Here is a 9,925-nt window from a genome sequence, read left to right on the forward strand (position 1 = left end):
ATTTATGTTGATTTTTTTTATATTTTTTAGTTATAAAGAAAAACTAATTACAAATCCACAATCCGTAAGCAAAATTTTTTTATTTTTATCAATACACACAATATTCATTATTATTTTTTTTAAATAACAAATTAAAAACAATTTTTTTAATTTATTATTTATATTGATTTTTTTAGATTTTTTTAGTTGTAAATAAAAAATAAACAAAAAACAAAAAAAAAACAACAAACCGTAAGCAAAAATGTTTCACAACCGTAGAGCTCACAACCGCCGGCAGTAATGATGGAGATGTATTCCTCGTCAGCCCAGAAATGGAGGGCAATCTCCCACCGCTCGCAATCTCCATAGCCGGATCGCCTCCCTGCCAGGATAATCATCAAGGTGCATGGGCAGCTGCATTGTCTCCAGGTAACATGTTTGGAATCCTCCTCCACGTTTTTGTTTCAAGGTTATATTCTTCACCGCACGTAAGAGATTCTGTATTGCTTATCATCCCACCGATGACATAGAACTTGCGATCCATGCAAAACCCTGAGCAGAGATTTCTGTCGAATTTTAAGTACAACCCATCGCTGTTTGCACCACGTAGTCACTGGCGAAATCGTAGGCATTCAAGACCACGTAGTTGTTTTTTAATAACAATGAAATTTGAAACTGCTTGCTACTGCCTCGGTCACGGCAGCTTCCTCACAAAATCCTCTGAAGTTAATGAAAATCCTTGTTTTCTTCACAAAATCAAGAGAAAATAACGCAGATCCCAAATTTTCAGGAAGAAATCCTGATGTTTCTGGCGATGTGATCGCAGGAGGAAGTGGATGAATCAGTTTCGGGACTACTTACAAGGTCCCTGCCAAGAACTAGGATTGCACCTGCTTTATTTGCAGTACCGCAATAATTGGTGGCAGAGAAAAGAGTTATCAAATGGCCTTGGGCAAAACGCTCAAAGCCATCCATTACACATTCATGTGCTCGTACAATGAGCTGTAGATCATTATGGTTGCAAAACTCCATCACTCGATCAGGCCCAAATGTAACCAATCCAGGCCCTCTAGCATTTGGTCGCAAACCCTCCACACTGTCATTCTCAGTTGGGTCTGACCATAGCAAATCCATGAGAACTACCGATCCTGCTTCCATAGTTATAGGGCGTTGCAAATTTTCAATCTGCTCAACATGGTTAATTGATCTTCCAATACCGCCATGCATGCAGATTATTTTTTCTCAATAAGTGCTGCTAGAGGCAACCAATTAAATAATTGATTGATACGATGCCATGCCCATATTCCATCCCTTTCACCCATGCGCTCAATGCACTCAATTCGAAACCCAAAAAGTGCATTAATATCCGCAGCCTCATGATTTCCCCGGATCAAATGAACATTGTGTGGATACTCAACCTTAAGAGCCAGCAGCAGAGTAATTGTTTCCAGACTATGTTGACCTCTGTCTACATAATCCCCAAGAAAAAGATAGTCGATATACGTTATATCTCCTGCTGTTGATGGAGCACCATACTCATCAAACAAACGCATTAGATCCCCAAACTGACCATGTAAGTCCCCAAATATCTTTACTGGGGCTCTGATTTGCAAAACACTTGGCTCACGTGAAAATATGCGTTCTGCATGATCACAAAGCTCAGCGATTTCATTGCAATCTAAGAAGAATTGCCGGCGCACTGGAGGCTTCCAACCACGAGGTTTTAACAAATATGCTAAGATTTTCTTAGGCACACTGTTAATTGACATCTGCCTGTCCAACAATTTTCTGGCTGCATTAGCACTTTCAGGTGTTCCATAGCTTACTCGCCGACCTGGAATGACATTGAAATGATGAAAAAAAATTGGTCAGTTTTCAAAAGAAATAATGAAATTGAACCTATCTCTAGAAAATGGTTAGTTTTTTTTAAATATCTTAAAAAAACAAAGAAAATGGTTATTTTTTTTTATTTTATTTTTTATTTTTTAATAATAATATGTATATATATGATACGTATATTATTATTATTTTGTGGAAATTTTTATTTCTAAAAAAAAAAACTAAATTTCATCTAAAAATTTAAAGATGTTTTTTTTTCATTCACGAAATTCTTTATTGTCATATTGCAGATTAGTTCTCCAGCAAGAGTATTTTTATTTGAACAAAATCAATAGATTTTCTGATCTTCCTGATCACACGAAGCGCAGGAAGAGAGCATACTGATCGCTTGGTTCGTTTTTATTTATGCAGGGGGGTTTTTAAAAAGACTGAACTAGGCAGTAGCGAATGAGGCCTATAGATTTTCAGTTAGCATGATGAAAGGAATTGGCCTTAATCTGGCTGCCCTTCCACGTGAGACACTGTATCTGCTACAGGGTGGGATAATGATAGAGCTGTGCGCTAGGGAGATTCGTGCGATCCAAGTCCTCAGCGAGAAAAAGATAAACATGGAACAACTCAGCTTGTAGTGTGATGAATTGGTGTCGCAAAATCAACAGTTGGTGTAGGTGGTAAATGACGCTTGTTGAAGCGTCCCAGAGTTGGCCATCCTATCAGACCTACTAGTGGAAGTGTGGATCCACAGGAGTCCGCGAGGCCAGGGAAGAAACAACCAAGGTTCAGCTGGAGCTGAATCTTCAGATGATCGAGCTGCGGTTAAAGGCACAGCCATCCACTCCCTAGGAAGTTAGGGAACAACGCACTAGCATTATTACAACGGGTTTGGAGGAAATTGGAGGTGCAGTGTGAGACTGCACCAGCATGTTGGAGGAAGCACTTGAGGTTCTCACGACTCTGCAGGAGGACCCCAACATCTAGCGCTTAGAAACAGAAGCACAAGAACTCCAACAACAATATGATAGCGTTTGAGGAACTTAAAATATGGTAGTCCTCACCTAGAGGCTTGTGAGGATGCAGCAAGTTAAAGCACTGAAGGAACAGGTGGATGTGGCGCGCAACAAGGAGGCAGTTCTCAAAGCGCACGTCCAGTCGTGGATCGATGAGGCCTTCACTATCACGGTGAACATCGAAGGAAAGCTCGCACACATACAGGGATGCACACATTAATGCAGAGAAGCACCCCAGAATCAGAGGTCTCGGAATAGCAGATGCAGCAGATTCAGCAAGTAGCAGCTCAGTGCGCTACTAACCTCAGCACGGTTCGAGAAAAGTTGGAGGGACTTTGCACCAAGATCACCGCACTGACAGTGACTTGAGGGAGAGTCATGATGTTTTTGTTGGGGGCCTATTGGGCATGGAATCCCCCCAAGGCATGTTTTGGGGCTCAAAGCCCAAGTTTTGACCCAATATTGTTGTAAAGACTCCACGAGTTGCGAGCGCGGAGCGCGAAATGTATGATAGAGTCACAAGGTTGTCTGCCTTAGTTTTGTAATGTAATGTTAGCCTGCCCATGGTCCACAGACCATGGAATTGTATAAATAGAGTGAGGCTCTAAGTGTAAAATATAATGAATAGGAAGAAAGGAGCAAGAAGAGAAGATCGAGTCTAAATGAATAAGTGTGTCTTGGGTCGTAGAGTAGGAGAAGGCTCTACAACTGAGTGCACAGAGGCCTAGTAGTCCGCAACTGAGTGCGCAGACCCCTACAGCTAAGTGTGCAGGGCGGAGTCGAGTCTGTAACCAAAGAAGAGATTAATAAAGAAAAGTTTTGTTACCAATTCATGTATCTATTCTTGGATTAATACATGTTTGATGTAAATCACAAATATATTGTCTATTTACTGTGTGCACCTATATGAATGGTTTTTGTTGATAAGTATAACTTAAAGCATGCAAGTAGGCTAAAATAATAAACTAACATTGGAATACTAGTAAGGAATTGGGTAATAATAGAGTTCGTCCCCCTGAGTAGGGCTACTCGAAGGCAGCATCTCAGGCTGCGAGGTAAGGGAAAGTGTGCGTAGTGACGTGCGCGCAGGATCGAACTGCGAACCTCTTGAACTCATCAGACATATCCAGGGTGTGGAAACCTGGTTCTAGCACCCTCCCATACTACTTCGGGTGAGACCTCAGTCCGCGCTCTGTGGACTGTTTCCGAAAGGTCCAGTAGTACCGGGATTTGTTTGGCTAAATCACCTTTGAACCTGGGCTAGGCCCCAATAAGCCAGCACCATGATATCAATGGAATAAGACAATGTGATAATGGAGTTCACCCAATGTGGGCTATGTCTCTGGGCCCTGCTCAATGTGGGGAGGAATATTTGATTAAATGGCAGCAAAAATAAATTACAATCAATTATATAAATGACCCTTATACCTCCATTTTCTGGAATGGTTTAAAAATGGAAAGCTCACCTACATAAACATAAATCACCATTGAATTTGTGGCATGAAATTGTGTCAAATGAATATAAACTTAACCATGTTCTGAGCAGGTGACTTCTGGAACTCTAAGGAATCTCTAGATTCCTTCAAGATTCCCTACAAAAATATTCTCCCAAAATTCATAGGAATATTCCTAAAAAATAGTGCCATACTAGGTGCATTTCTGGATTGGGGAGTTATTCCTCTACCTGCAACTGACGCTCTCTGTTCTTCCTCCTCCTATCGTTTGGCAATTTGTGAGGTTTAAGTAATGTTGGTCGAGCGGAGTTCCCAACCAAGGGTCGTTGGCCCATTGGCTGAGAGCATATAATTAGAGCGTTTGTTGTCGGAGGCTCTAGGGTCCAAACCCACAAAACCCCTGTTTTGGCGTAATGACTGTTATATATGGGCATGTGGATATGTGTTGGTAACAAGGCTGCCTGTTTTGGTAGGCCGGCCCACCAAGCCGGGTGGGTTAAAATTGTCATCAGCCCCACAATAGTCACTGGATCATTAGTGTATGGTCATGGGTGGGGTTCGACTCTCCTGCGACACCGACCCATTTAATTTTTGTTTTATAATATATATAACATATGTTGGATGGGTGGGTGGCGCGTTGGTGGCCTGCCACCATTTCTTTAATATTTTTTCATATATATATATATAAAATGGTTAAAAAAAGCATTGGTTAAATTTTGGGTCACCGGTCAAATTAAAGATGTGAATTTTTTTTCAATTCCGGTGGCCGAAATTTGTGCACCAAGAAATTCCAAATTGTTGCCTCATTAGTGGCTGCCACTAGGCCTAGTTTGACCAAAACTTTGACTGGCCATAACTTTCACATACGAACTCAGATTGAGGTGTTTTTCACATTTTTGGAAAGAATGCAACGAGATCTTCAATTTGAGCCTAGTTCCACTTCAATCCAATGAGTTTAATTTTTTGAGCTTTTCCAAAGCCACTTCTGAATTCTGAGCATTTTTTGAGCCACTTGGATCAATTCTCCACAGGAAGGTATGCCAACTAATGGGGAGAAGTGGGAAAATTCATGTGATGGATGGTGGAATTATGTGGTGGATATATTCCATGAAGGAGGCACATACTACAAGATGGGTCCAACTTTTTCATGGGATTAAATTTTCAGTGTTGTGAGCTACGAAGTCATGGAGGGTGGTAAGATGTTTAATAAAAGGAGAACATAGTTGGTCTAGTGGATTAATAATGAGGAAGGTGGGAAGGAAATTCCAATTATGTCTCTAGAATAGTTTCTTTTCATGGGGGGACACCTCTAAGTGTTGCACTCATTTTCTCTTGGGGGAGTGGGAAGTTTGTGGTCTCACACCTTCTCATCAGCCATGGGGGCAACGAATAGAAGCCAGAGGCCCAGATGAAGGGGAGGTTCCAGAGACACCCACTTCTTACCAGTAGACTTCCCCTAGGTAACTGTAATTCTACTAATTAGGTTATTGTAGCTTTGCAATGACATTTTCATTATTTTCTCTATGGATTCAAAGCACCACCAATTTTAGAAGGGGAATTGGGGTAGTGTAGCACTAGGAGATCACTTGTGTGAAATTTTATTTAGTGATAATTGGATGCAAAAAATGACTTGGAATACTTTATAATATACTTAGAATTATTCTAGAAAAAATTCATAACTTAAAGAGCTTGAGAAGTCCTCATATGACTTGCAATCCTAAAAGAGTTGTGATAGTGGAAAGGGTGAAAGAAATTGTTTATATCATACCTTTGGTGGTGAAACTAGACAAGTTGTGGTTAAGGGCTTGGGAATACCAGCAATGTTGTTCATGGAGTTTTCCCTAAAGAAGAGGGATTATACAGGGAGTTGGACATAATTTAGGATCACCCCATGTACTTAGGAAGGATAGTGGATGCAAAAAAAGGACTTGGTATCAACTCTCCACCATAGAAGAATCCCTGAAAAGAGATAAATGGGGCCACATTATCACAACACTCAGGGAACAAAGAAATATATCGTGGCTAGTCGCAATTTTGGTCTCCCTGGTTGGTTGACACTTATCAATTATATTGAGAAGAGAAGGTCCCTAGTCTTGGCACGATTATTGAACTATAACAACACCATGCCACGAAAATGTGGATAGATGTGGAATGGATCTACAACCTTATCATCACAGGGTAGACGAGGTAACCCCATCCTCTAAGACAGGGAAAAAGAATTTGTAGCTCGTTACCGAGACCAGATCCCCTGGCACATACAAGAATAAATACATCGTGTGGAACATGAAGTAGGGGAACAACATGTGACAGTATCATATGCAATGGTCAAAGAAAAATGGGAACCTCGAGCCTCAAATCTTGGCCAGTTGCCACCCCAGACAAATGAATACATGCAGGTTTTCAATATCCATTGAAAAATAAAATTTCTTTTGTGAAGAGTGATTATGGAAAGACATGAAGTGAGAGATATGTTTCGAACAATAGACCATCTTCATGGGAATTTGAGGCATAATTACTATCATTTTGACAAAATGGACCGAAGATTGAGCTGCATTGAACAACACTTGGGACTCCCACCAACATCATCAAGACCCCCTGGAGATCAAGCAAGCCCAATCCCAGTATTTGTCTTGGAATCGAAACCAATTCCTTGAGTATCTAATGTATTCTATCTATGTCTTTCTTTTAGTTATGTCATATTTTGGGGAGAGAATGGCCATAATTTGTAGTATAAGAATGTATTTTGATGACCCTCGAGAGGGCCCAATTTTGGGTTTGGGCTGGCCTCACTTGTAGTAGACCCCTTACATCATGCTAAATTTTATTTTATTTTTAAATAAACATCATATTCATATAATATCTCTTTATCTATACTTCAATAAGTTATTAAAATTTCCCCTTTCTTTGTTCTATGTACTTATATAATGCACATGTAAAAATTATGCCCCAAATTAAACACAACAGCCTTCCTCATTTATACCTCTTAATCTATTTATCTCTATTGTAAATGCATTTATTTAGTTAGACTTAGAATTCTCTAACTTACTTAGATAGAAATATTATAAAAAATAATAATTTTCAAGCATATCCCCAAAGAATTGTTTCTACATCGTTTTGTTAAAGATCATGTATTTTTCATAATGCTTATGATCACAATATAACACTAAGGTTTAAATCCCCCTGTATCATAGATTTTGTTCTAAGTATTCTATTTAAATCTTGTTGCTCTTATACCCTTAATTTTCAGAGTTCTTTGTATGGTGGAATTTCACACTAAGTTGGTTTATCTATACATTATTACAAATAAGAGATTCAAGTGCAAACACTTATGAAATAGTCATCTATGACTTACCATGGTATACAAAGCTAAATGTATTCACAACATACATATATTCCTTGGTGGTTTTTAATAGATTAAATTTTATTTTATAATATTAATATTTACAGCTACATATGTCCTAACCTATCTATGCATTTGATATGGTGAATTATAATACTATGATGCAGCCCTCTATTCATTCGTGGCCCAAATTTTAAGCGACCACCTGTCGTTGTATGATTTATGATGGAGAATAGTCTAAACCCTAGAAGCAACGATGGTAATGAAACTTGGGTTGATCAACGATTGTCTTTGTTAGGGTTTTATTTCGAATTGTAATGAGTTTGTCTCCACCACATTCATTTGTCATTATTTAAGCTAAGGTTTATAGACAAAGATTTTCTTTTCTTTGTAATCTCTCCTAAACTCTTCCATTCTTTTCTATTTTGAGAAATTAAATTCCACCCTTTCTTCAATTTTCTCTAATCATATTTAGGAGGGGGATACATTGCAGTTCTTGTTATAAAATCAGAAAGGCAAAAATATTTTCTTATGTTGATAATTACTTGTGATATTCTTGTATTCTTATTAAATTTCTTTATGTTCTTCTTTTATGTTCTTCTCATCAATCAATAATCAAATCAAAAGTTTGAAGATCAATGACACCAGATATATAGGCACCTAGCCAGGGCTAAAACCACTATATAGGGGAAAACCCAGTAAAATTCTTCCACTAGTAGATTCAAATCAAATTCAGACAATAAAAGACCTTATACAAAACCAAAATACCTTCCTCTCTCCACCAAGTCATCCTTCCAAATTGATTAACCAAACTTCAGTAGTCACTTCTAGTCAAATGGCTTCAACCCAACTACAACTTATAATTTTAGCCCTCCAGCTTCCAAAATTTCAACCCTATTATATATCTATGATTTCATCCCTCTTGCAACAACCCAGAAAATCACGTGTGTGGAAAAGGAGGGAGAATTTCAACTTCTTCTTTCTTGAAAAGTGTCTCCTTCTTTGCTAGGGTTTTCTCTTTCTTCTCTTGGTATTTCACATTATTTTTCTTCTCTTGCAACTGTAGATTGAACTTGTTTGTTGTGTGTCTCAAATGAGGTCAAGTAGCTTCCAATATATAGTAGTTTGATTCTCTTGTTGAGGAAAACTTGTCCTTAATGAGGATGACTTGTCTTCTTTGAAGTTGAGTTGGTGGAGGAGACCTATTTGACTCAATTTACATCAACATAATTTTCTTTCCTAATATAAAAATCCCAAGAAGGGTCTATTAATGATGGCAAAGGCTAGGACTCAAGACACAGACCCTAAAAGTGTTGGCTTAGGTGGGCTCGACCCAGGCTCAAAGTGTACTGCGCACAAAAAAAACCCTCAACCACTAGCCCTCTCAACAACGACTTGCAAGCAGATCGTAGTCTCACCTGAAGTGGTTATGGGAGGTTGCAAAACCAGATTTCTGTAGCCTGAGGGATACTGCGTTGTGGCACCGTTGTATTCTCTTATGTTTAACACTAATCTACTACTTCAAATTCATAAAAAACTTCGTACTTATACTTTACTTCGCATAATTAGAGTCATTACTTACACATATCATAAACATTCATAAAATTTACAATACTGAAATAAAGTGCAGATAATAAGAAAATAAACACATGTAGACACATATTTTACCGTGGTTCGTCCCAATGTGGGACTACGTCCACAAGAACTGTTTCTTATAATACATAATTTGTACAACAAACAACTCTTGACTTGCGCACTTAGTTGTAGGTCATTTTCACACTCAATTGTAGACTTAGGCCTTTGTGTACTCAGCTACAGAGCCTTTCCTTCGCCACAAAACCCAATCACAAGGAATCAAACCATAAACACATATTGGTTCTAATTATCACTACCTTCCTTCTTTATTGTTCATCTCTATATACTATTACATCGAGGGATTACATCGCTTCAATACCACGAACCACATACCATGGTCCATGTTTGCTGCACGGTCTACTTCACTTTGTATTGCATGCTTTATCCCCAAAAATCAGCTTCCTTGCCCAAAATATGGCCAAGTTAGGCTACACCCAACAAGCCCCCAACACTCACATGTGACTCGTCCTGAGTCACTTAGTTGCTATTCCCCTAATATTCTCCGCAATGTTGTTATAGGCCTGGTTGAACTACTGGAGCACTTATGTCATCTGCTTATCCTCGCTGCATGCTTCCTCCAACAATTCTTCTGTTACATGCTCAATAACCTTCTGTATCAATGTTGCCTCCTTCTGTCGAAGCTCCTGGAGCTTCTCATCCACTATCTGGGA

The 9,925-nt window shown here is 38.9% G+C and overlaps 1 pseudogene; it reads right to left on the bottom strand.

Moving 5' to 3' along the window:
• Positions 1-632: 632 nt before the first annotated feature.
• Positions 633-9,597, bottom strand: LOC149262513 (serine/threonine-protein phosphatase BSL3 pseudogene; annotated as a pseudogene).
• Positions 9,598-9,925: the final 328 nt, after the last annotated feature.

Source organism: Pinus tabuliformis, chromosome 6, assembly GCF_031772625.1.
Source record: "Pinus tabuliformis cultivar Carrire ecotype Pingquan chromosome 6, CPIR1, whole genome shotgun sequence".
NCBI classification, from domain to species: domain Eukaryota; kingdom Viridiplantae; phylum Streptophyta; class Pinopsida; order Pinales; family Pinaceae; genus Pinus; species Pinus tabuliformis.